Raw genomic sequence first — 25,144 nt, forward strand, 5'->3', positions numbered from 1 at the left:
CTGTACCATGGGCTTTTATAGCCAGTCGTATGGACACCTGTTCTACATATGGTGGTGAACCAAAAATACACACACAAATAGCGCATGTCAACTAGACACGATGGCTGAGGCATAGAACTCAGAAAAATGATTATCGATTAACATTCCAAATGAATTTCCATAATTAACCATTTAACAGAGACCGCCTGGGAATGCCAGGTGCTGTAGGCTTTTGCTTTTTCCTTCCTTCCACCAGCAGGGGGCACTCTCTTCTATGCCTTTTTTCCATTCCCTTTCACAAGTGCACACATTCATTCTCTTTTCTTTTTTTCATTTGCTTTCTCTCTTGCGCTATTTCATCTCTGCAAAATACCAGCATCCTTCTGATCACCGTGGGCCTCCAGCATTGTTGCTTATTTACTTTTAATACTAGGCTCCTTTTCACCAGGACCAGCGTCTCCCGGGTGGCTGGAGGCAACAACCGGTAACCCCAAGCAGAAGACTTTTGCAGGCAACACGACCCTCCCCCCTGAAGAGCAGCTCAAAGTCACTGGCAACCATCTCACCCTCTTCCTTCATTCACCCCTGGACTTCTCGCTCCGCCCCCAAGTTACGGGTCCAGCTTGCTCTTTCTGTCACATTACCGCGATGAAGGGTTTAGCCTGCAGGAGACCCTGCGCCGAGACATTTTTGAAGACACCTGATGCGACGGGTGAATCACTGCTAAACAAACCACACCTGTAGGGACGGCACAGACTTTGCATGGACCCTTCGGAGCCAGCCCCGTCACGGACAGATTTCTCGCCACCAAGCGATCCTGAGAAAGGCTGGCCGGGCGATGGATCAAGCAGTGTCTACTGGCCATACCACCTTGGATACGCCCGATCTCGTCTGATCTCGGAAGTAAAGCAGGGCTGGGCTCAGACAGTACTTGGATGGGAGACCTCCTGGGAACACCGGGTGCTGTAGACCATTTTGATAACGTTTTGCCCTACTGCCCAGCTCGGCTAGCATGGAATGGCGCCTTGCCGGACACCGACCTTAAGTAACTTAGATGATGGAAGCCCCAAGGCCTCTGAGCCAGTTGTCAGCTAAGTACGCTACCACGCACGCCTGACACCGAGCTCCTTGCCACGGCTAGGAGTGCTTATTGACTCCGCAGCTCGCCGTGTGGAAATGATGGCGTTAAAAGCACCCGGGGCCGTGAAGGGGCCAGGCTTTCAGCAGGTGCCCAGGAAAGGTTTTGGATGCTGGCTGCCTAGCGAGGGCCAGCAGAAGTAACATATTTTTCTGCAAAGAAGCTTGTGTAACCAAGCCAGACGGCTGACAAAGAGTTAACCTCAGGGCAAGGAAGGCAAGGAAGGTGCGGAAGGAATTGGGGAGGGGGGGGGGTTATTCCTGCTAGGGCCCTGAAATCATAAAACAGGCAGGAGAGTCTGACGCATGGTGACGGAGAGGTTGTAGGGGCAGATAGGGGGTGTTGTCACGTGCGAGCACGTGTGCATGCTGGCTTGTGTGTGAGAGTGCGCTTCCTAGGTGTGGCGCGCTGAAGACAGTCAAAGGGATATTTCCCTTTCATTAAAAGTTAATCCCCGGCTGCAGGCTATTAGAAAGCAACTAACCGCACTCTACTCACCCTACCCGGGTCTACCGGTGAGTCTCGCCTCTGCTCCCGGCCTGTGGCATTGGCCGTGAAGCTGACGTTCCGTCGACAGCGCTGCAGCCGATCAGTGAGCTCAGCGGCTATGAGTGGGGCCTTCGGTCTACAAGACCTTTTAAGGAAGCCAGCAAAAAAATTGAAGAGAAGGGAAAGCACAAAAGGACCTGGTCTTGCTGAGCACTGGAAAGGGCAGCCGGCAGCCAAACTTCAAAGTAGGAAAGCAGCAAGAGTGAGGTTTGTCTCTGCCTACTGCCACACCACCCTGAACATGCTCAATCTCATCTGATCTCAGAAGCTAAGCAAGGTCAGGCCTGGTTAGTACTTGGATGGGAGACTACCTGGGAATACCAGGTGCAGTAGGCTTTTGCTTTTTCCTTCCTTCCACCAGCAGGGGGCACTCTCTTCTATGCCTTTTTTCCATTCCCTTTTACAAGTGCACACATTCATTCTCTTTTCTTTTTTTCATTTGCTTTCTCTCTTGCGCTATTTCATCTCTGCAAAATACCAGCATCCTTCTGATCACCGTGGGCCTCCAGCATTGTTGCTTCTTTACTTTTAATACTAGGCTCCTTTTCACCAGGACCAGCGTCTCCCGCGTGGCTGGAGGCAACCACCGGTAGCCCCAAGCAGAAGACCTTTGCAGGCAACACGACCCTCCCCCCTGAAGAGCAGCTCAAAGTCACTGGCAACCATCTCACCCTCTTCCTTCATTCACCCCTGGACGTCTCGCTCCGCCCCCAAGTTACAGGTCCAGCTTGCTCTTTCTGTCACATTACCACGATGAAGGGTTTAGCCTGCAGGAGACGCTGCGCCGAGCCATTTTTGAAGACACCTGATGCGGCGGGTGAATCACTGCTAAACAAACCACACCTGTAGGGACGGCACAGACTTTGCATGGACTCTTCGGAGCCTGACCCGTCACGGCCACATTGCTCGCCACCAAGCGATCCTGAGAAAGGCTGGCCGGGCGATGGAACAAGCAGCTTCTACTGGTCATACCACCTTGGATACGCCCGATCTGCTCTGATCTCGGAAGCAAAGCAGGCTGGGCTTGGACAGTACTTGGATGGGAGACCTCCTGGGAACACCGGGTGCTGTAGACCATTTTGATGACGTTTTTACCTACTGCCCAGCTCGGCTAGCATGGAACGGCGCCTTGCCGGACACCGACCCAAAGTAACTTAGATGATGGAAGCCCCAAGGCCTCTGAGCCAGTTGGCAGCTAAGTACGCTACCCCGCCGCCTTCACGCAGGTCTGACACCGAGCTCCTTGCCATGGCTAGGAGTGCTTATTGACTCCGCAGCTCGTCGTCTGGAAATGATGGCGTTAAAAGCACCCGGGGCTGTGAAGGGGCCAGGCTTTCAGCAGGTGCCCAGGGAAGGTTTTGGATGCCTGTCGCCTAGCGAGGGCCAGCAGAAGTAACATGTTTCTCTGTAAAGAAGCTTGTGTAACCAAGCCAGACAGCTGACAAAGAGCTAACCTCAGTGGAAGGAAGGCAAGGAAGGTGCGGAAGGAATTGGGGAGGGGGGGGTGATTCCTGCTAGGGCCCTGAAATCATAAAACAGGCAGGAGAGTCTGACGCATGGTGACGGAGAGGTTGTAGGGGCAGATAGGGGGTGTTGTCACGTGCGAGCACGTGTGCATGCTGGCTTGTGTGTGAGAGTGCGCTTCCTAGGTGTGGCGCGCTGCAGACAGTCAAAGGGATTGTTCCCTTTCATTAAAAGTTAATCCCCGGCTGCAGCCTATTAGAAAGCAAATAACCGAGCTCTACTCACCCTACCCGGGTTTACCGGTGAGTCTCGCCTCTGCTCCCGGCCTGTGGCATTGGCCGCGAAGCTGATGTTCCGTCGACAGCGCTGCAGCCGATCAGTGAGCTTAGCGGCTCTGAGTGGGGCATTGTGTCTACAAGATCTTTTAAGGAAGCCAGCAAGAAAATTGAAGAGAAGGGAAAGCACAAAAAGACCTAGTCTTGCTGAGCACTGGAAAGGGCAGCCGGCAGCCAGACTTCAAAGTAGAAAAGCAGCAAGTGAAAGGCTTGTCTCTGCCTACGGCCACACCACCCTGAACACGCTCGATCTCGTCTGATCTTGGAAGCTAAGCAAAGTTGGGCCTGGTTAATACTTGGATGGGAGACCGCCTGGGTATACCAGGTGTTGTAGGCTTCTGCTTTTTCCTACCTTCCACCAGCAGGGGGCACTCTCTTCTATGCCTTTTTTCCATTCCCTTCCACAAGTGCACACATTCATTCTCTTTTCTTTTTTTCATTTGCTTTCTCTCTTGCGCTATTTCATCTCTGTAAAATACCAGCATCCTTCTGATCACCGTGGGCCTCCAGCATTGTTGCTTATTTAATTTTAATACTAGGCTTCTTTTCACCAGGACCAGCGTCTCCCGGGTGGCTGGAGGCAACAACCGGTAACCCCAAGCAGAAGACTTTTGCAGGCAACACGACCCTCCCCCCTGAAGAGCAGCTCAAAGTCACTGGCAACCATCTCACCCTCTTCCTTCATTCACCCCTGGACGTCTCGCTCCGCCCCCAAGTTACGGGTTCAGCTTGCTCTTTCTGTCACATTACCGCGATGAAGGGTTTAGCCTGCAGGAGACCCTGCGCCGAGACATTTTTGAAGACACCTGATGCGGCGGGTGAATCACTGCTAAACAAACCACACCTGTAGGGACGGCACAGACTTTGCATGGACCCTTCGGAGCCCGCCCCGTCACGGCCAGATTGCTCGCCATCAAGCGATCCTGAGAAAGGCTGGCTGGGCGATGGATTGCGCAGCGTCTACTCACCATACCACCTTGGATACGCTCGATCTCGTCTGATCTCGGAAGAAAAGCAGGGCTGGGCTTGGACAGTACTTGGATGCGAGACCTCCTAGGAACACCGGGTGCTGTAGACCATTTTGATGACGTTTTGCCCTACTGCCCAGCTCGGCTAGCATGGAACGGCGTCTTGACGGACACCGACCTTAAGTAACTTAGATGATGGAAGCCCCAAGGCCTTTGAGCCAGTTGGCAGCTAAGTACACTACCCTGCCGCCTTCACGCAGGCTTGACACCGAGCTCCTTGCCACGGCTAGGAGTGCTTATTGACTCCGCAGCTCGCCGTGTGGAAATGATGGCGTTAAAAGCACCCGGGGCCGTGAAGGGGCCAGGCTTTCAGCAGGTGCCCAGGGAAGGTTTTGGATGCCGGCCGCCTAGCGAGGGCCAGCAGAAGTAACATGTTTCTCTGCAAAGAAGCTTGTGTAACCAAGCCAGACGGCTGACAAAGAGCTAACCTCAGTGCAAGGAAGGCAAGGAAGGTACGGAAGGAATTGGGGAGGGGGGGGTGATTCCTGCTAGGGCCCTGAAATCATAAAACAGGCAGGAGAGTCTGACGCATGGTGACGGAGAGGTTGTAGGGGCAGATAGGGGGTGTTGTCACGTGCGAGCACGTGTGCATGCTGGCTTGTGTGTGAGAGTGCGCTTCCTAGGTGTGGCGCGCTGCAGACAGTCAAAGGGATTGTTCCCTTTCATTAAAAGTTAATCCCTGGCTGCAGGCTATTAGAAAGCAACTAACCGCGCTCTACTCACCCTACCCGGGTCTACCGGTGAGTCTCGCCTCTGCTCCCGGCCTGTGGCATTGGCCGTGAAGCTGACGTTCCGTCGACAGTGCTGCAGCCGATCAGTGAGCTCAGCGGCTCTGAGTGCGGCGTTGTGTCTACAAGACCTTTTAAGGAAGCCAGCAAAAAAATTGAAGAGAAGGGAAAGCACAAAAAGACCTGGTCTTGCTGAGCACTGGAAAGGGCAGCCGGCAGCCAGACGTCAAAGTAGAAAAGCAGTAAGTGAGAGGCTTGTCTATGCCTACGGCCACACCACCCTGAACACGCCCGATCTCATCTGATCTTGGATGCTAAGCAGGGTTGGGCCTGGTTAGTACTTGGATGGGAGACTGTAAAATAATACTCTTCCTGTATTATTTTTATCTACTGAGGACTTCTCAAAGTATCAATATTACGATATTCTTATAAAAAAATGTATCTATTTATTCTTGGATTGTCCATTAAAAAGAATCAGATTGCAGCAGGTACATACAATAATTAGTTAGAAAGTAATTGTCCATTTGTCCATCATTAGCTTAATTGTTGAGATTCACCCATCTTTCCTTGGATCCTGGCTGGTAAATCATGTCTTTGTCCAGCATGTGTCCAGTCCTACATGTCATTTGCTTCTCAGCATGAAGATTCTGTGTCTTGTGAGGTAGGCAGAGCAAGAGAGCCCCCCCTTTCTGTACCATGTGCTTTTATAGCCAGTCGTATGGACACCTGTTCTACATATGGTAGTGAATCAAAAATACACACACAAATAGCGCATGTCAACTAGACACGATGGCTGAGGCATAGAACTCAGAAAAATGATTATCAATTAACATTCCAAATGAATTTCCATAATTAACCATTTAACATTTCCCCCTTTTTTGAGAATAAAAGGACTTTAACTGAAATTTCTCAAAAGAAGATACATTCATCAATCATTTTTTCTTTCCTTCTTCCTTGGCAATATCATTAAATTTCCATAATAATAATAATAGTAATAATAGTATCAATATCGGATTATTGCTATATAATGATGTGAATTCATGTTATGGTAAGCCGTGACTAATATTCATTTAATATGTATAATTATACTTCCCTATATCTAAATTGAAGCAATCGCAGGTTCAATCGTCATCATCTGATGTCATCGGGTCGTCGTCTCGTCTTCTTCTTGGTTCTTTTATAACAGTCTTTAGATGAAAACTCCTTTGAAATAAATTACAGCATGTAGATATTGTACAGTCCATAATTGTGTTCATTATTGTTCAGTCCATAAACTGTACTCTTTATTAGAAAGATCATGTGTGTCAGTTGATAAGAAAACAAAGTCCATGGATGAAATGTAGCTTTAATATCTGTGCAGTGTCACCTGGACTTACGTTGGATCGTCTTTGGAATCTTCCGTGTGTCCGCACTGGTCTCGTGTCACTTTTGGAACAGATGTGACGTCTTTGGTCAGTAAAGCAAGGGTTAACTTGACACGTTCCTGCTTTATATAGCACCATAACCAGTACTCAGTCCTTTATATACAGGACACATATGCCAGGTATTACCTGTTCACCAGCTTTCATTGAAGCGTTGCAGGTGATAAGAAACCACTGGAACGTGATGAAACTTGAACACAACACAGTACATATAGGATCATCGTCCTCTGCCGTCCTGGTGATCAGTGGTGTGAATTGTATTGTATGTAATGGACACAGTCTATTATAACACTCAGCATTCACACCTGTTACCTTCTGAGACGTCCGGATATCAGTTGCTTCTTCTTGTAACTTTTGAGAATCTCTTTGATTTATAAAAATTAAAAGTCTTTATTAAGATAGAATTCATAATTGCGATGTCTTGATTGAAGTCTTCATTCCCTAATCTGATACCAAATCTGGCAGTTTTTCCTAACCTATAATATCACAGCGTACCATAGCAATCAGTAATATCCATCTAATTATTATCAAAATATTAAAATAAATTATGTTTGGAATAATAAACAATAATAGATAATAATTCATTATCAATCAAGTTCTCCATAGGATAGAACATTTTTATGTCATAGGTGTAATTACCTTTTTCAAGCCATAGGTGTCAGTGTATTTTGAAAAAACAATATATATTTAATGAAGCAATACTCTTGTATTAGACATTACTTTATTAAATATTAATGTGTTTTCTCAATTGAGATATTGAACTCAAATAAAATCAAATGAGAATTAAAAAATGAAAAAATAGAAAAATAAGAAGTATAAAGTAAGAATAAAATTTAAAAATGAAAAATAAAATTAAGAGTAAAAATAAGAATAAAAATAAAAATAAGGCCTTTAAATTTTAATGACAAATGCAGAGTAATTATATTCTCCATAAAAAATACCCTTATATCTCCATTATCTGGATGATTTCATATTTGTCATAACCTTGTACCACCAAAAAATATTAAATTATGCAACTTTGCATGTAATACCCTTCTTAATTATACCATAGTACCTTATTATTATTTCTTCTTTATTAAAATGTGTGGAAAATAAGTATTGATCAAAAGTGATTATGTAATCAGGATCAAAAACACATTTTCCCCCTTAATACCAAAAATATTATTTTATAAAATTTATGTATATATCAGAACCAAATTAAAAATAATTATTCTTCTAGAAATATTGTGCATAAATTTCATATCGATGAGTAGCATAGATTTGACTAAAGAGAGGTGTGTACCTATTTAGGTAACCATTAAAAATAATATTATAGTTATTCAAGAATATTATCATGTGGAAAATTATTCTAAATATAAATTTGCTTTGTAAACCATTTTGATGTGTGGTTGCCCTTATCCACTATTAGTTAAATCAAGAAATAATAATTATTAAAGAAATATAGAAATATATATATGTAGATAATACCTAATTATGTATTATAATTTCCTCAGAATTAAATATATTTTTGTACCTTCACATAAAGAAACATTTTTATTTTTTCAAACATACAAACATACGAGGCCTCTGTCACATCAATCACACTTAGCAGCTGCTGATTTACTCCTCTGTCACCTTCACTCTGACATTCACAGATCTGTTCAACTCAAACATTCCACATATGAAGTTTTAGATATATATATATATATATATATATATATATTTAACCCAAAATTGTTGTATCCCAATTTATTAATGCGCATTGCCATATCAATTGAATATCTTTATATTTCTTTGAATATTCCCCAAGTACATATTATATAATATGAGAGTAAGTCACTGGAATTTCAGACACTTGAAAAAACTCTTGTCTTAGATTCTTTTTTCACTGGCTGTCCGGTCTTAAGTTACATCAGTTGAAAATAGAATGAGTGGGATCCTATACTATTAGCTCAAAGTTCAAAAGCCGCAGCTGTCACACGTCATGCTGTAAAGCTACTTTAATTTGCACGAACACTTCATGCACAGAAAATATTAGCAACACAAAAGAATTAATAAGTATTACATATATATTATAGTTCAACTAGATATATTGTTATTATTTTAAAATGTTATACACATAAAATCATGCAATTTTTTCACTTCCTGTGTGAATAAAGAAATAAATCCATTTTAGAGTTCTTTGATCAAATCCTGCTTTGGAATGAAAACTCTAAGGAAATATAAGAAAATAAAATTAAATATCAAATTCATACAGAAACAGAATTATTTAAATATCTTATACATATATTGGTTGGTTCTAATGTAATTCAAAATATTGCTACTTAAATTTATATATATGAAGTTCTAATTTATTAATTAATATATATATATATATATTTTATAAACGTGTATATAAATACAATTATACGCAATCTCTACTTAGACAAGTGTATATATATATATATATATATATATATATATATATATATATATATATATACATATATGAACTATTAGAAACTATGTAACTACAATTTTACTGTATAAGATTATAAATAAATATTGAGACATTGTATTACATTTTGATACAACATTGTAATTACAGTTTTTCCTTAGCCACTCCCTAAACCAAATCTTCTGTCTCTCTCAAATATCTCCAGGAGCGCCCTATTTAGGAAAGACATTTTTCTATCCTTCAAAACCTCAGAGAACTGCCTGTTCTTCTGTCCACATTCCATGACGTCACTGTGAGTTGGTCGTCTCACCTGTCTCTGTCCATCAGTTTCAGCCATTTTCCTTTTTAGAGAATCACAGTTCTGACTGAGAATTAACTCATTCTGTGGAGAGATGGATCTTTGCACTGGCTGATATGGCTTATAACATATATGAAATCTTCTGCGTATTTGATAGAGTTCACTATGGGGATGACTCAGTCTAGGAGAGTTTGATATTGGCTTTTGGTAAGATTTTACCTTTCCTGGTTTTATAAATTTAGCTTGATTTATTTTCTTTTCACGATTCTCATGTTTTCTAACAAAATCCAGCATCTGCGCACATTCAAATAATGAATTTTTTTGTGATGCCATAACTTGGGAAACTGAATTTAGGAATTTGAATTTTTGTACAAAAGTTGTTATCATATGTTGTACTTTTCCATTTTTGATGAGAGCTTTGTACAACCGTTCAAATATGGACATGAATGTATATGTACATTCCTTCCTACCAATCCTTAGTTTCTGCAGATCTTCTATGTTGGGAAAATCCTTTGTGACACAATAAATCAAATATCTTAATCTGTCCGAATCATTTTCCCATCCATTAGGAGAGTCATTTTCACAGGGCATTAAATGTAAACGTCTGGACAATGTCACAGGAATCCATATTTTAAATAATTGATTCCTCTCCTCATTGGATAAATCAAACTTATCAGAGAAGCTCTCAAATGTCTCTGAATTACTACAGGCATGGATTTTGACATCATATTTTTGCATGATTTTGTATAATTTCAGCTAATTTTTCATCATTTTAATTTGGAGTTGAGCCTGGGTAATTCCAGAATTCTCTGATATTTTTAGTGGCTCTTGTACGTCCGTTCCTCCTACGTCACTCACGTCTCCTCCCACATCACCTAGTATGTCGGTTTCTCGTATATCAGTCATGTCTCCTCCCATGTCAGGTTTCTGTATGTCCGTCTCTTGGTCAGACCCAAGGTCACCTTCAGTTACAGACACGTGTCTTACTTCTTGTTCATTTTCCACATTACAGTCAGAATCAGTATCACCGTCTGACACTTCTACACTATTTTCCTGCTTAGAAATCTCTAACACAAGACTATGAAAAAAATCTACCAAATGTAGAATATTTCTCAATTTCTGTTTGTCTCTATTTACCAATTTAGAAGTTAACTGTAAATTCTGCAATTCACATTCTTTGTATAAACTGAGCCACAAAACTTCTATGTCATCTCCTACATTAACTTTGAAATTAATATTACTTTGTTTAGCAAAACAAGAAATTATATCCATATTTTGCTTACCTTAAGATTCCTTGGCTTCTCTTTATCAGCACGTCCTGTCTTCAGTTCGTCTGATTCTTTTCCTGTGTGATTCTGTTCCTTGTTAGTACCTCTGCTTCCTGTCTTTCTTCAGTCTGTAGGTCCTTTCTGCTTCTCGTGACAAACTAGTGAATTTACTGACACGTGAACAACAGCTGTTCAGCTCGTCAGGACTTCCCCCTTGTTCACGGAAGAAATTCACTTACTTAATTTAAAAAACAAAAAAACAGGACTGGATGGCTCACCATTGTAAAATAATACTCTTCCTGTATTATTTTTTTCTACTGAGGACTTCTCAAAGTATCAATATCACGATATTCTTATAAAGAAATGTATCTATTTACTCTTGGATTGTCCATTAAAAAGAATCAGATTGCAGCAGGTACATACAATAATTAGTTATAAAGTAATTGTCCATTTGTCCATAATTAACTTAATTGTTGAGATTCACCCATCTTTCCTTGGATCCTGGCTGGTAAATCATGTCTTTGTCCAGCATGTGTCCAGGCCTACATGTCATCTGCTTCTCAGCATGAAGATTCTGTGTCTTGTGGGGTGGGCAGAGCAAGAGAGCCCCCCCTTTCTGTACCATGGTCTTTTATAGCCAGTCGTATGGACACCTGTTCTACATATGGTAGTGAACCAAAAATACACACACAAATAGCGCATGTCAACTAGACACGATGGCTGAGGCATAGAACTCAGAAAAATGATTATCGATTAACATTCCAAATGAATTTCCATAATTAACCATTTAACAGAGACCGCCTGGGAATGCCAGGTGCTGTAGGCTTTTGCTTTTTCCTTCCTTCCACCAGCAGGGGGCACTCTCTTCTATGCCTTTTTTCCATTCCCTTTCACAAGTGCACACATTCATTCTCTTTTCTTTTTTTCATTTGCTTTCTCTCTTGCGCTATTTCATCTCTGCAAAATACCAGCATCCTTCTGATCACCGTGGGCCTCCAGCATTGTTGCTTCTTTACTTTTAATACTAGGCTCCTTTTCACCAGGACCAGAGTCTCCCGCGTGGCTGGAGGCAACCACCGGTAACCCCAAGCAGAAGACCTTTGCAGGCAACACGACCCTCCCCCCTCAAGAACAGCTCAAAGTCACTGGCAACCATCTCACCCTCTTCCTTCATTCACCCCTGGACGTCTCGCTCCGCCCCCAAGTTACGGGTCCAGCTTGCTCTTTCTGTCACATTACCGCCATGAAGGGTTTAGCCTGCAGGAGACCCTGCGCCGAGACATTTTTGAAGACACCTGATGAGGTGGGTGAATCACTGCTAAACAAACCACACCTGTAGGGACGGCACAGCCTTTGCATGCACCCTTCGGAGCCCGCCCCCTCACGGCCAGATTGCTCGCCACCAAGCGATCCTGAGAAAGGATGGCCGGGCGATGGATCGAGCAGCGTTTACTGGCCATACCACCTTGGATACGCCCGATCTCGTCTGATCTCGGAAGCAAAGCAGGGCTTGGCTCGGACAGTACTTGGACGGGAGACCTCCTGGGAACACCAGGTGCTGTAGACCATTTTGATGACATTTTGCCCTACTGCCCAGCTCGGCTAGCATGGAACGGCGCCTTGCCGGACACCGACCTTAAGTAACTTAGATGATGGAAGCCCCAAGGCCTCTGAGCCAGTTGGCAGCTAAGTACGCTACCCCGCCGCCTTCACGCAGTCCTGACACCGAGCTCCTTGCCACGGCTAGGAGTGCTTATTGGCTCCGCGGCTCGCCGTGTGGAAATGATGGCGTTAAAAGCACCCGGGGCCGTGAAGGGGCCAGGCTTTCAGAAGGTGCCCAGGGAAGGTTTTGGATGCTGGCCGCCTAACGAAGGCCAGCTGAAGTAACATGTTTCTCTGCAAAGAAGCTTGTGTAACCAAGCCAGACGGCTGCCAAAGAGCTAACCTCAGTGCAAGGAAGGCAAGGAAGGCAAGGAAGGCAAGGAAGGAATTGGGGAGGGGGGGTTGATTCCTGCTAGGGCCCTGAAATCATAAAACAGGCAGGAGAGTCTGACGCATGGTGACGGAGAGGTTGTAGGGGCAGATAGTGGGTGTTGTCACGTGCGAGCACGTGTGCATGCTGGCTTGTGTGTGAGAGTGCGCTTCCTAGGTGTGGCGCGCTGCAGACAGTCAAAGGGATTGTTCCCTTTCATTAAAAGTTAATCCCCGGCTGCAGGCTATTAGAAAGCAACTAAGCGCGCTCTACTCACCCTACCCTGGTCTACCGGTGAGTCTCGCCTCTGCTCCCGGCCTGTGGCATTGGCCGTGAAGCTGACGTTCCGTCGACAGCGCTGCAGCCAATGAGTGAGCTCAGCGGCTCTGAGTGGGGCGTTGAGTCTACAAGACCTTTTAAGGAAGCCAGCAAAAAAATTGAAGAAAAGGGAAAGCACAAAAGGACCTGGTCTTGCTGAGCACTGGAAAGGGCAGCCGGCAGCCAGAATTCAAAGTAGAAAAGCAGCAAGTGAGAGGCTTGTTTCTGCCTACGGCCACACCACCCTGAACACGCCCGATCTTGTCTGATCTTGGAAGCTAAGCATGGTTGGGCCTGGTTAGTACTTGGATGGGAGATAACCTGGGAATACCAGGTGCTGTAGGCTTTTGCTTTTTCCTTCCTTCCACCAGCAGGGGGCACTCTCTTCTATGCCTTTTTTCCATTCCCTTTCACAAGTGCACACATTCATTCTCTTTTCTTTTTTTCATTTGCTTTCTCTCTTGCGCTATTTCATCTCTGCAAAATACCAGCATCCTTCTGATCACCGTGGGCCTCCAGCATTGTTGCTTCTTTACTTTTAATACTAGGACCAGCGTCTCCCGCGTGGCTGGAGGCAACCACCGGTAACCCCAAGCAGAAGACCTTTGCAGGCAACACGACCCTCCCCCCTGAAGAGCAGCTCAAAGTCACTAGCAACCATCTCACCCTCTTCCTTCATTCACCCCTGGACGTCTCGCTCCTCCCCCAAGTTAAGGGTCCAGCTTGCTCTTTCTGTCACATTACCGCGATGAAGGGTTTAGCCTGCAGGAGACCCTGCACTGAGCCATTTTTGAAGACACCTGATGCGGCGGGTGAATCACTGCTAAACAAACCACACCTGTAGGGACGGCACAGCCTTTGCATGGACCTTTCGGAGCACGCCCCGTCACGGCCAGATTGCTCACCACCAAGCGATCCTGAGAAAGGCTGGCCGGGCGATGAATGAAGCAGCGTCTACTGGCCATACCACCTTGGATGCGCCCGATCTCGTCTGATCTCGGAAGCAAAGCAGGGCTGGGCTCAGACAGTACTTGGATGGGAGACCTCCTGGGGACACCGGGTGCTGTAGACCATTTTGATAACGTTTTGCCCTACTGCCCAGCTCGGCTAGCATGGAACGGCGCCTTGCCGGACACCGACCTTAAGTAACTTAGATGATGGAAGCCCCAAGGCCTCTGAGCCAGTTGGCAGCTAAGTACGCTACCCCGCCGCCTTCACGCAGGCCTGACACCGAGCTCCTTGTCACAGCGAGGAGTGCTTATTGACTCCGCAGCTCGCCGTGTGGAAATGATGGCGTTAAAAGCACCCGGGGCCGTGAAGGGGCCAGGCTTTCAGCAGGTGCCCAGGGAAGGTTTTGGATGCCGGCCGCCTAGCGAGGGCCAGCAGAAGTAACATGTATCTCTGCAAAGAAGCTTGTGTAACCAAGCCAGACGGCTGCCAAAGAGCTAACCTCAGTGCAAGGAAGGCAAGGAAGGTGCGGAAGGAATTGGGGAGGGAGGGTGATTCCTGCTAGGGCCCTGAAATCATAAAACAGTCAGGAGAGTCTGACGCATGGTGACGGAGAGGTTGTAGGGGCAGATAGGGGGTGTTGTCACGTGTGAGCACGTGTGCATGCTGGCTTGTGTGTGAGAGTGCGCTTCCTAGGTGTGGTGCGCTGGAGACAGTCAAAGGGATTGTTCCCTTTCATTAAAAGTTAATCCCCGGCTGCAGCCTATTAGAAAGCAACTAACCGCGCTCTACTCACCCTACCCGGGTCTACCGGTGAGTCTCGCCTCTGCTCCCGGCCTGTGGCATTGGCTGTGAAGCTGACGTTCCGTCGACAGCGCTGCAGCCGATCAGTGAGCTCAGCGGCTCTGAGTGGGGCGTTCTGTCTACAAGACCTTTTAAGGAAGCCAGCAAAAAAATTGAAGAGAAGGGAAAGCACAAAAGGACCTGGTCTTGCTGAACACTGGAATGGGCATCCGGCAGCCAGCCTTCAAAGTAGAAAAGCAGCAAGTGAGAGTCTTGTCTGTGCCTATGGCTAAACCACCCTGAACACGCCCGATCTTGTCTGATCTTGGAAGATAAGCAGGGTTGGGCGTGGTTAGTACTTGGATGTGAGACCACCTGGGAATACCAGGTGCTGTAGGCTTTTGCTTTTTCCTTCCTTCCACCAGCAGGGGGCACTCTCTTCTATGCCTTTTTTCCATTCCCTGTCACAAGTGCACACATTCATTCTCTTTTCTTTTTTTCATTTGCTTTCTCTCTTGCGCTATTTCATCTCTGCAAAATACCAGCATCCTTCTGATCACCGTGGGCCTCCAGCATTGTTGCTTCTTTACTTTTAATACTAGGCTCCTTTTCACCAGGACAAGCGTCTCCCGCGTGGCTGGAGGCAACCACCGGTAACCCCAAGCAGAAGACCTTTGCAGGCAACACGACCCTCCCCCCTGAAGAGCAGCTCAAAGTCACTGGCAACCATCTCACCCTCTTCCTTCATTCACCCCTGGACGTCTCGCTCCGCCCCCAAGTTACGGGTCCAGCTTGCTCTTTCTGTCACATTACCGTGATGAAGGGTTTAGCCTGCAGGAGACCCTGCGCCGAGAAATTTTTGAAGACACCTGATGCGGCGGGTGAATCACTGCTAAACAAACCACACTTGTAGGGACGGCACAGACTTTGCATGGAGCCTTTGGAGCCCGCCCCGTTACGGCCAGATTGCTCGCCACCAAGCGATCCTGAGAAAGGCTGGCCGGGCGAGGGATCGAGCAGCGTCTACTGGCTTTACCACCTTGGATACGCCCGATCTCGACGTTTTGCCCTACTGCCCAGCTCGGCTAGCATGGAACGGCGCCTTGCCGGACACCGACCTAAGTAATTTAGATCAGGGTTCCCCAACTCCAGTCCTCAAGGCCCACCAACAGGTCATGTTTTCAGGATTTCCTTAGTATTGCACAGGTGATGGAATTATTGCCTGTGCAGGTGATGCAATTATCACCTGTGTAATACTAAGGAAATCCTGAAAACATGACCTGTTGGTGGGCCTTGAGGACTGGAGTTGGGGAACCCTGACTTAGATGATGGAAGCCCCAAGGCCTCTGAGCCAGTTGGCAGCTAAGTACGCTACCCCGCCGCCTTCACGCAGGCCTGACACCGAGCTCCTTGTCACGGCTAGGAGTGCTTATTGACTCCGCAGCTCGCCGTGTGGAAATGATGGCGTTAAAAGCACCCGGGGCCTCAGTGCAAGGAAGGCAAGGAAGGTGCGGAAGGAATTGGGGAGGGGGAGGGGTCATTCCTGATAGGGCCCTGAAATCATAAAACAGGCAGGAGAGTCTGATGCATGTGACTCGCCCCCTGGGCCGTGGGGCACTCGGATCCGGGCAATAGGGAGACGATGGGGGTAGTAGTGCCGACCCGGTTCCGTGGCTCAGGGTGGTCAGGCCAATGGTAGTCTTCTACGTTCTGCTAATAATGTCCGACTACGCCACCCGTGGATTGCGGTTATTAGGAACCGCTGCTGCATGCAGACCGCTCGGGCTGATGAGGTGTGCAGCTAGGATAGTGTGACTCCCCACGGGAAGAGTGCGGCCCCAGGGCAGTATAATGGATGGTGGGAGTGATGGTAGTGAGAATCCCAGTGCTGATAGTGCGGGAGGAGCAAGGAGCACACAGACAACAAGTTGCAGTCCAGGGTCTTTACTACAACAGGTAAACTGACCCATAAACAGTCCCGGCTAGGAGGGGACCTGGACGTCTGAGAGCAATGGGGAAATTGGCCCTGGTCAGGGTGAGGGTGTAGGCCTACCGTGCTTTCTGCGCTCCTTCTGGCTATCTCCTCCTGATAGGGTAACAGCCCACGTTTCCGAGCTTTCCGTGTATTCTCGCCTGTATGGCCTGCGACGTGGGTTCCTTTCTGCTCCCAGCCTTGTACGGCTTTACTGGTCCCTTCAGTTGTGGCAGGGCCTCCAGGCTTCTTAGGCCAAGGAATATACAGTCCCTTGCGGACTGGTTCTCTGCTGGGGGATGTGGAATCCTTCCAGCCTCAGACACCAAAGTCTGGTAAAATTAAGTCTTTTCTCTGCCAAGACAGGCTCTCTTCGCCTCTTGTCTCTGGCTTGTGGCTCTCCTCCTGCCACACTTCCTCTTAGGTGCAATCAACTTTCTGTCCCTGCTCCACTCTGGGACACGTCTCAGAGCTGAGACAGGCAATCCAGTTCTCTCTAACCCTGCCCACAGCACCAGCTTTTATAGGGGCAGCCTGCTCCCCCTACTGGCCTGAGACAGGAGGCATTGCATGCTAATGTTCCCCTGACCAGAGAACCCCCCCTTGCTCTCAGACACAGCTTTAATACATTTTGTGGCATCCAGGCCAGGGTGACACATTCCCCCCTAGTGAAATTTAGTACTCCGGGACTAAACAATAAACAAAGACAATATGCATAACAATAAAACATTAATAGACAGACGACGCACAAATTGAGTACTTAAGGTCACAGTGTGGCCTGTGACCGGGTGTCCATATCACCAATACAACGGGAGCCTTAACCAGGTGGGGGTCTGTCCTACCCCAAGTCCTTCACAGTCTTAGTTCATTCCTGGGTTAGGCTCAGAATGCAGTCCATACAAGGTCCCGGTTATAAAAAGTCCATAACCTGTGAGTCCTTACGGTAGCTGCAAGAAACTGAAACACACTATTAATAAACATGCATTTAACTTGGCAAACATTTCAACATTTGGCAACAGGGTTATTTACAATCTTAGTACACTCTATATTCTCCAGCGAGTGGGTATCTGCCCCTTTGTGCTCCTGGTTGACCTCCTTAACCCACTGTCTGGTGGTGGACCAACCTGGCTTTCCCCACTAGCGTTAGGGGTACAGCTACCAGCTGGGTGTACAGGTAGGGCAGGCAGCTGTCTGCGGGTTCTTTGGCTTACCGCAGGCATGGCAGGCTCACTGTCAGCAGAGGGTTGACTCTCCTGGGCTGCTGGTACAGGCTCTTCTGCCTCTGGAACTGCTGGCTCCTCTTCACCTTCCGGCTCTGGTGTTGGTTGTTGCTGGGCCGGTTGCAGGAAATGCAGGACGGGTACCACTATGGCATCATTTATGCGAGTCCAGGACTGAGGGAACTCTCCGAGAATGGTGCTGATCATTTCTTCCTTGTCCTCTGCGGGTTCAAGGTCACTCTGATCCTCTTCTGCACTACGGAGTTGCTCGGGACACCTTTTGAGGTGGTCTCTGGAGACAACACTAGTGGTTTCTCCTCCGTCCTTGGTGATTACGCACACCTTTGGGTTGTCGTGGTCAGACTGCAGTACGGTGTAGGGTTCCCTTTCCCACTGGTCGTCCAACTTATGTAGCCTTCTTTTTCGCTTTAGGACTTGCTCACCAGGTTCTAGGGGACCAGCAGGGGCGTGTTGATTAAAGAGTCTTTCTTGCTTCTCTCTCACCTGGGCCAGGCTCTTCTCCACACTCTCCTGTACCTTCTTGTACTGCAGTTGCCTTTCCGTATCCCAGTCCGCATCCGGGGAGGTGTCCTCAGGTATTAGGACTCCCATCTCCAGGTCTACGGGCAGCTTACCCGGTCTGGCTCGCATCAGGTAAGCCGGGGTGCAGTTAGTAGCATTCACCGGGATATTGTTGTATAGGTCTATCAGGTCCGGCAGTTTTTCTGGCCACAGGCTGCGTTCCTCCAGGGGCAACGTCTTCAGGAGATCAATGACTATATTGTTCATCTTCTCACACATCCCGTTGGTTTGTGGATGGTAAGGCGTTGTCGGAATTTTCTTACAGCCAGAGAGGTTGCAGAACTCCTGGAAGATTTCAGCCTCGAATGCTGGACCCTGGTCTGTCAGGACCTGTTCCGGATACCCGTGTGGACGGCAGAAGTATTGCTGGAAGGCTCTGGCCGCTGTTTGGGCTGTCAAGTCCTTTACCGGGACCACCACTAGAAAACGGGAATAGTGGTCCACGATTGTCAGGGCATAGATGTATCCTGACCGGCTGGGAGCCAATTTGACATGGTCCAGAGCTACCAGCTCAAGAGGCTGCGTGGTGATGATGGGCCTCAAGGGTGTCTTCTGGCTGGTGCGGTCCTTCCTCCTCAGGTGACAAGGGCCACAGTCTCTGCACCATTTTTCTACAGCTCCTCTCATGCCGACCCAAAAGAACCTTCCTCTTAGTAGGAACTCCAGTTTCTTCCAACCGAAGTGTCCCGCTCTGTCATGGAAAGCCCCCAGGACCATAGCTGCATCTCGCCTTGGGACCACGACTTGCCAGGTCAGCTCGTGCGTCCGGTGGTTGACAATCCTTTTGCACAACTTGCCTTCGTAGAGGAACAGCTTGCTCTTCTCCTTCCATAGCTGCTTAGCTTCCTCTGAGGCATCTGGATCTAGGCGGGCGTCTTCCCGGGTCAGCAGATCTTTCACCAGGCGGACTGCAGGGTCACTATCTTGGGACTCGGCCCAGCTGTGGTGAGGTAGGGGATTCATCATCACAGTTGTTAGATCCTCCTCCTTCACGCGGTGAGAGTGTTGAGCGGCTCCATACCGGTGAAACGCGGGGAGTTCTACCTCCTCCAGCTCTTCTGGGTCTTCGTCACCTTCAGGTAAGTGAGGCATTCTTGATAGGGCGTCCAAGTTGGCGTTGGTTTTGCCTGCCCGGTACTTGATCACGAAGTCATAGTTGGAGAGACGGGCCATCCACCGCTGTTCCAGGGCACCCAGTCTTGCATTGTCCAGGTGTGTCAACGGGTTGTTGTCCGTGTACACGGTGAACTTTGCGGAGGCCAGGTAATGCTTGAAGCGTTCCATCACGGCCCACACCACCGCCAAGAATTCTAGCTTGAAGGAGCTGTAATTCTCCGTGTTCCTCTCGGTGGGCCTCAGCTTCCGACTGGCGTATGCGATCACCCGTTCTCTGCCCTGTTGGTTTTGGGACAGTACGGCTCCCAGTCCCACATTACTGGCATCTGTGTGGAGAATGAAAGGCTGGCCGTAATCAGGGTAAGCCAGGATCTCATCCCCCGTGAGGGCCATCTTTAGCTGGCGGAAGGACTCCTCTTCCGGTTTATCCCACTTGAAGGGTGGCTTTTGACTTCGGGACTTAGACTGTCCGATCAGGAGCTCCTGCATAGGAGCTGCCATCATAGTGAACCCGGGGATGAACCTTCGGTAGTAGCCTACCAACCCGAGAAACTGTCTCACCTCTTTGATGTTCGAGGGGCTTGGCCAGCTCTTGATTGCCGTGACTTTGTCAGGGTCGGGGGCCACTCCTTCCGCGCTTACCACGTGCCCTAGGTACTGGACCTTTGGTTTCAGCAGGTGACACTTCCATGGTTTCACCTTCAGGCCATAGCCTGCCAGGGCTTCGAACACCTCGGCCAGGTGCTTTAGATGGTCCTCGTAGGTCTTCGAATAGACGATCACGTCGTCCAGGTAAAGGAGGACCGTCTCGAAGTTTCGGTGCCCTAGACAGCATTCCATCAGCCGCTGGAAGGTCCCTGGTGCGTTGCAGAGCCCGAAAGGCATACAGTTGAACTCGCTCAGTCCCATCGGGGTGGTGAAGGCGGTCTTCTCCTTGTCAGCCTCTGCCACAGGAACCTGCCAGTACCCGCTAGTAAGGTCCAAAGTAGAAAAGAAGTTAGCAGATTTTAGTGCGGCTAAAGACTCCTCTATTCTAGGCAGCGGGTATGCGTCTTTGTGGGTGATACGGTTGATTTGTCTATAGTCCACGCACATTCTCATGGTGCCGTCTTTCTTTTTCACCAGAACCAAGGGGGCTGCCCAGGGGCTACAGCTATCTCTAATGACCCCAGCTTCCTTCATCTCTCTTAGCATGCCCTTGGCGTTCTGATAATGTGCAGGGGGTACAGGCCTGTGTCTCTCTTTTATTGGTGGGTGGCTCCCTGTCGGGATGTGGTGTTCTATCCCCTTTACTCTGCCGAAGTCCAGCGGGTGCTTACTAAAGACTCTCTCGTACTCCTGTACCACCCGGTAGACTCCTTGTTTTTGATGCAGGGGAGTGGAGCCAGCACCCACATGGAGTTTCTGGCACCAGTCCTCCTTTTGTTTCTGGGAGCCATTACCCTCCGCCTGAGGAGATGGAGGCAAGGGTTCCACGGCCCTGATAGCTTGGTGTTCGACAACAAACAGTTTGGCGAGTGTAGCGTACCTGGGTAAGTGTACTTCCCTCTCCCCAATGTTGAGGATGCGGACGGGCACCCTCCCATGACGGACATCAACCACCCCCCGGGCTGTCAAAATGGTGGGCCTGCTGTCTGAGTACACGGGTTCTACCATGGCTTGGTAGTCTCTACCTCTCAACCCGATTGCAGTCCGACACCAGATCATCATTTCACTTTTGGGAGGCATGGAAATGGGGAATGGGTCACTCAGTCTTACGCTACCGATCTCACCACCAGACAGTTCTACCTGCTGCCGTCTCATCAGGGCTTTTATCTCCTTGTTAAGGACCCTCTGTTGGCTGGAACTAGCATTCACCGCCACCTGTTGTAGAATTACAATTACCTCTGAAAGACAATTTTCAATTATGTTAGTACCCACAGTTATTTTAGGGTGACTTTCATGACGGTCAATGTCCACAATAATCACTCCCTGTGCCGGCAGTTCAACTTTACCAATTTTAATGGTCATCTCCTTGAACCCCATCTGCGGCACGGGTAAGCCATTACTGGCGATGATGCTCAAGTTACTGTCTGGATACCGTGTGATATCAGCATCAGTCCAATACTGCTTAAAAAGTACATAAGGGATTGTGGTTACTTGCGACCCAGTATCCAGCAAGGCGCTCATGGGGATACCGTCCAGCACCACGGGTAAAACCGGGTGCCCCCCAACGTACTTATCACGCCAATTATAAGGGCCTGGTGATCTTATGCCTGGGGGTCGGCCCTCTGCCCCAGGTTGGACCCGTTTAAATTACAGTACCTGGAAATGTGTCCAGGCTGGTTGCATCGACGGCAAATGGGCTGTCCATCCTCTGCGTAGCGGTCTGTGGGCCTCCCTCGGAACGACGGGATCCTCCTCTGTCGACGCCACGGGACATCCTCCGGACTTGAAGCCAGCTCGATGGGTCTTGACGGGTCCACTTGCAACGCCTGGACGGTTCTGGTCAACGCCGCGACGCTCCTGGTTAGCTCCTGGACTTGGTGGTGCAGGCCTTTCGACGGGGCTTGGTTCAGGGCCTGTGCATCAGCCTCCACGGAGTCCATAGAGGAGGGCGCCGCCTCCTGGTGGTAGGTGATAGCAGGGCACCGGGGGTTTATAGCGCCACTGGTTGCAGATTCACGGAGCACCCTTATGGCCCTGTCCATAAATTGGGCAAAGGTCAGGTCGGCGCAGTTGGGCCCTGTGGGCGCTAGACAGCAGACCTTCTATGAATTGTTCTGTTAGCAGCTTATCGGTTTCCTGCACACTGCCAGGGTCAGTTTGTTGAATAGCCCTCAAGGCTTCCTGCAGATTTAGGGCATAGTATCTGATGCTGTCCTGTGCCCGCTGCCTACATCCATAGAACCTCATTTTAATCTCAGCGGAGGTACGTGTATCAAAGCTACCCCGCAGCCGGGCCAGGATACCCTTCACAGTCCTTTTCTCCTCAGTGGGCCATGATTTTACCTCCCTTTGGGCTGCGCCTGTTAACTGCCCTGTCAATATGCTGACCTTCTGCTCCTCTGTCAGGGGGTAAACCTGGAACAAACTGTATAGCCTTTCCTTAAAGTCAGTTAGGGCATGGGGCTCCCCTGAGTATTTGAGCAGCCAGGCCGCTCCAGGGATGTAGGGCAGGGAAAAGGGCATCACTGCTGCTTCAGCTGCGTTGGTGGTAGTGGGCGCCTCTGTGTCTGACATCTTCCTCCCCCCTAGTTAAGCGTGGCCTACCTTCCGGCGATCCTCTTCTGTAGGCCGTGGCTCCGCTGCTGCTGCTATGGACGAGGACCTGGCGTCGCGTCCTGATGACGTCAGCGTCGCTCTCTCTCCCTTCCAGGACCTTGCGCAGCGTCGGAGCGTGGGGCGGAGCTTCGGATCTCGCACGGTTTTGACGTCCACGCCCCTCTTCTTCCCGCGCGGCGTCCTGAAGATGGCGTCCGATGGCGGGAAGCAGCTGCGGATGGCGGGAAGAAGGCAGAAGACGGCGGGAAACGGTCCAAGATGGCGTCCGATGGCGGGAATCGGCTCCGGATGGCGGGAAACTTCGCCACAGGTAAGTTTACAAAAGTCTTTTTCAGGCACGCAGTACCCGGTGGTTGCGGGCACGAAATCCTGCCGACTACGCCAAAGCTGACTCGCCCCCTGGGCCGTGGGGCACTCGGATCCGGGCAATAGGGAGACGATGGGGGTAGTAGTGGCGACCCGGTTCCGTGGCTCAGGGTGGTCAGGCCAATGGTAGTCTGCTACGTTCTGCTGATAATGTCCGACTACGCCACCCGTGGATTGCGGTTATTAGGAACCGCCGCTGCATGCAGACCGCTGGGGCTGATGAGGTGTGCAGCTAGGGTAGTGTGACTCCCCACGGGAAGAGTGCGGCCCCAGGGCAGTATAATGGATGGTGGGAGTGATGGTAGTGAGAATCCCAGTGCTGATAGTGCGGGAGGAGCAAGGAGCACACAGACAACAAGTTGCAGTCCAGGGTCTTTACTACAACAGGTAAACTGACCCATAAACAGTCCCGGCTAGGAGGGGACCTGGATGTCTGAGAGCAACGGGGAAATTGGCCCTGGTCAGGGTGAGGGTGTAGGCCTACCGTGCTTTCTGCGCTCCTTCTGGCTATCTCCTCCTGATAGGGTAACAGCCCACGTTTCCGAGCTTTCCGTGTATTCTCGCCTGTATGGCCTGCGACGTGGGTTCCTTTCTGCTCCCAGCCTTGTACGGCTTTACTGGTCCCTTCGGTTGTGGCAGGGCCTCCAGGCTTCTTAGGCCAAGGAATGCACAGTCCCTTGCGGACTGGTTCTCTGCTGGGGGATGTGGAATCCTTCCAGCCTCAGACACCAAAGTCTGGTAAAATTAAGTCTTTTCTCTGCCAAGACAGGCTCTCTTCGCCTCTTGTCTCTGGCTTGTGGCTCTCCTCCTGCCACACTTCCTCTTAGGTGCAATCAACTTTCTGTCCCTGCTCCACTCTGGGACAGGTCTCACAGCTGAGACAGGCAATCCAGTTCTCTCTAACCCTGCCCCCAGCACCAACTTTTATAGGGGCAGCCTGCTCCCCCTACTGGCCTGAGACAGGAGGCATTGCATGCTAATGTTCCCCTGACAAGAGAACCTCCCCCTTGCTCTCAGACACAGCTTTAATACATTTTTTGGCATCCAGGCCAGGGTAACACACATGGTGACGGAGAGGTTGTAGGGGCAGATAGGGGGTGTTGTCACGTGCGAGCACGTGTGCATGCTGGCTTGTGTGTGAGAATGCGCTTCCTGGGTGTGGCGCGCTGCAGACAGTCAAAGGGATAGTTCCCTTTCATTAAAAGTTAATCCCCGGCTGCAGCCTATTAGAAAGCAACTAACCGCGCTCTAGTCACCCGACCCGGGTCTACCGGTGGGTCTCACCTCTGCTCCCGGCCTGTGGCATTGGCCGTGAAGCTGACGTTCCGTCGACAGCGCTGCAGCCGATCAGTGAGCTCAGCGGCTCTGAGTGGGGCGTTGTGTCTACAAGACCTTTTAAGGAAGCCAGCAAAAAATTTGAAGAGAAGAGAAAGCACAACAGGACCTGGTCTTGCTGAGAACTGGAAAGGGCAGCCGGCAGCCAGACGTCAAAGTAGAAAAGCAGCAAGTGAGAGGCTAGTCTCTGCCTACGGCCACATCACCCTGAACACGCTCCATCTCGTCTGATCTCAAAAGCTAAGCAGGGTTGGGCCTGGTTAGTACTTGGATGGGAGACCACCTGGGAATACCAGGTGCTGTAGGCTTTTGCTTTGCTTTTTCCTTCCTTCCACCAGCAGGGGGCACTCTCTTCTATGCCTTTTTTCCATTCCCTTTCACAAGTGCACACATTCATTCTCTTTTCTTTTTTTCATTTGCTTTCTCTCTTGCGCTATTTCATCTCTGCAAAATTCTAGCATCCTTCTGATCACCGTGGGCCTCCAGCATTGTTGCTTATTTACTTTTAATACTAGGCTCCTTTTCACCAGGACCAGCGTCTCCCGTGTGGCTGGAGGCAACCACCGGTAACCCCAAGCAGAAGACCTTTGCAGGCAACACGACCCTCCCCCCTGAAGAGCATCTCAAAGTCACTGGTAACCATC

The 25,144-nt window shown here is 49.0% G+C and overlaps 2 non-coding genes and 8 pseudogenes across 2 annotated transcripts; all 10 read left to right on the plus strand.

The window, feature by feature from the left end:
- The first annotated feature begins 831 nt into the window (after positions 1 to 831).
- On the plus strand, positions 832 to 951 carry LOC141267117 (5S ribosomal RNA). Its single transcript, XR_012321131.1, has one exon. It is a non-coding gene; the product is annotated as a 5S ribosomal RNA (ribosomal RNA).
- A 932-nt stretch (positions 952 to 1,883) lies between these two features.
- On the plus strand, positions 1,884 to 2,002 carry LOC141268618 (5S ribosomal RNA; annotated as a pseudogene).
- Positions 2,003 to 2,623: 621 nt separating this feature from the next.
- On the plus strand, positions 2,624 to 2,742 carry LOC141269604 (5S ribosomal RNA; annotated as a pseudogene).
- A 941-nt stretch (positions 2,743 to 3,683) lies between these two features.
- LOC141268137 (5S ribosomal RNA) lies at positions 3,684 to 3,802 on the plus strand (annotated as a pseudogene).
- A 621-nt stretch (positions 3,803 to 4,423) lies between these two features.
- On the plus strand, positions 4,424 to 4,543 carry LOC141269826 (5S ribosomal RNA; annotated as a pseudogene).
- Positions 4,544 to 12,071: 7,528 nt separating this feature from the next.
- LOC141268167 (5S ribosomal RNA) lies at positions 12,072 to 12,191 on the plus strand (annotated as a pseudogene).
- A 950-nt stretch (positions 12,192 to 13,141) lies between these two features.
- Positions 13,142 to 13,260, plus strand: LOC141267678 (5S ribosomal RNA; annotated as a pseudogene).
- A 606-nt stretch (positions 13,261 to 13,866) lies between these two features.
- On the plus strand, positions 13,867 to 13,986 carry LOC141267939 (5S ribosomal RNA; annotated as a pseudogene).
- Positions 13,987 to 14,926: 940 nt separating this feature from the next.
- Positions 14,927 to 15,045, plus strand: LOC141268009 (5S ribosomal RNA; annotated as a pseudogene).
- Positions 15,046 to 24,689: 9,644 nt separating this feature from the next.
- Positions 24,690 to 24,808, plus strand: LOC141266944 (5S ribosomal RNA). Its single transcript, XR_012320963.1, has one exon. It is a non-coding gene; the product is annotated as a 5S ribosomal RNA (ribosomal RNA).
- Positions 24,809 to 25,144: the final 336 nt, after the last annotated feature.

Source organism: Phyllobates terribilis, unplaced genomic scaffold (genome assembly GCF_046119375.1).
Source record: "Phyllobates terribilis strain yellow unplaced genomic scaffold, ASM4611937v1 Scaffold_4__5_contigs__length_816908805, whole genome shotgun sequence".
Lineage (NCBI taxonomy): Eukaryota > Metazoa > Chordata > Amphibia > Anura > Dendrobatidae > Phyllobates > Phyllobates terribilis.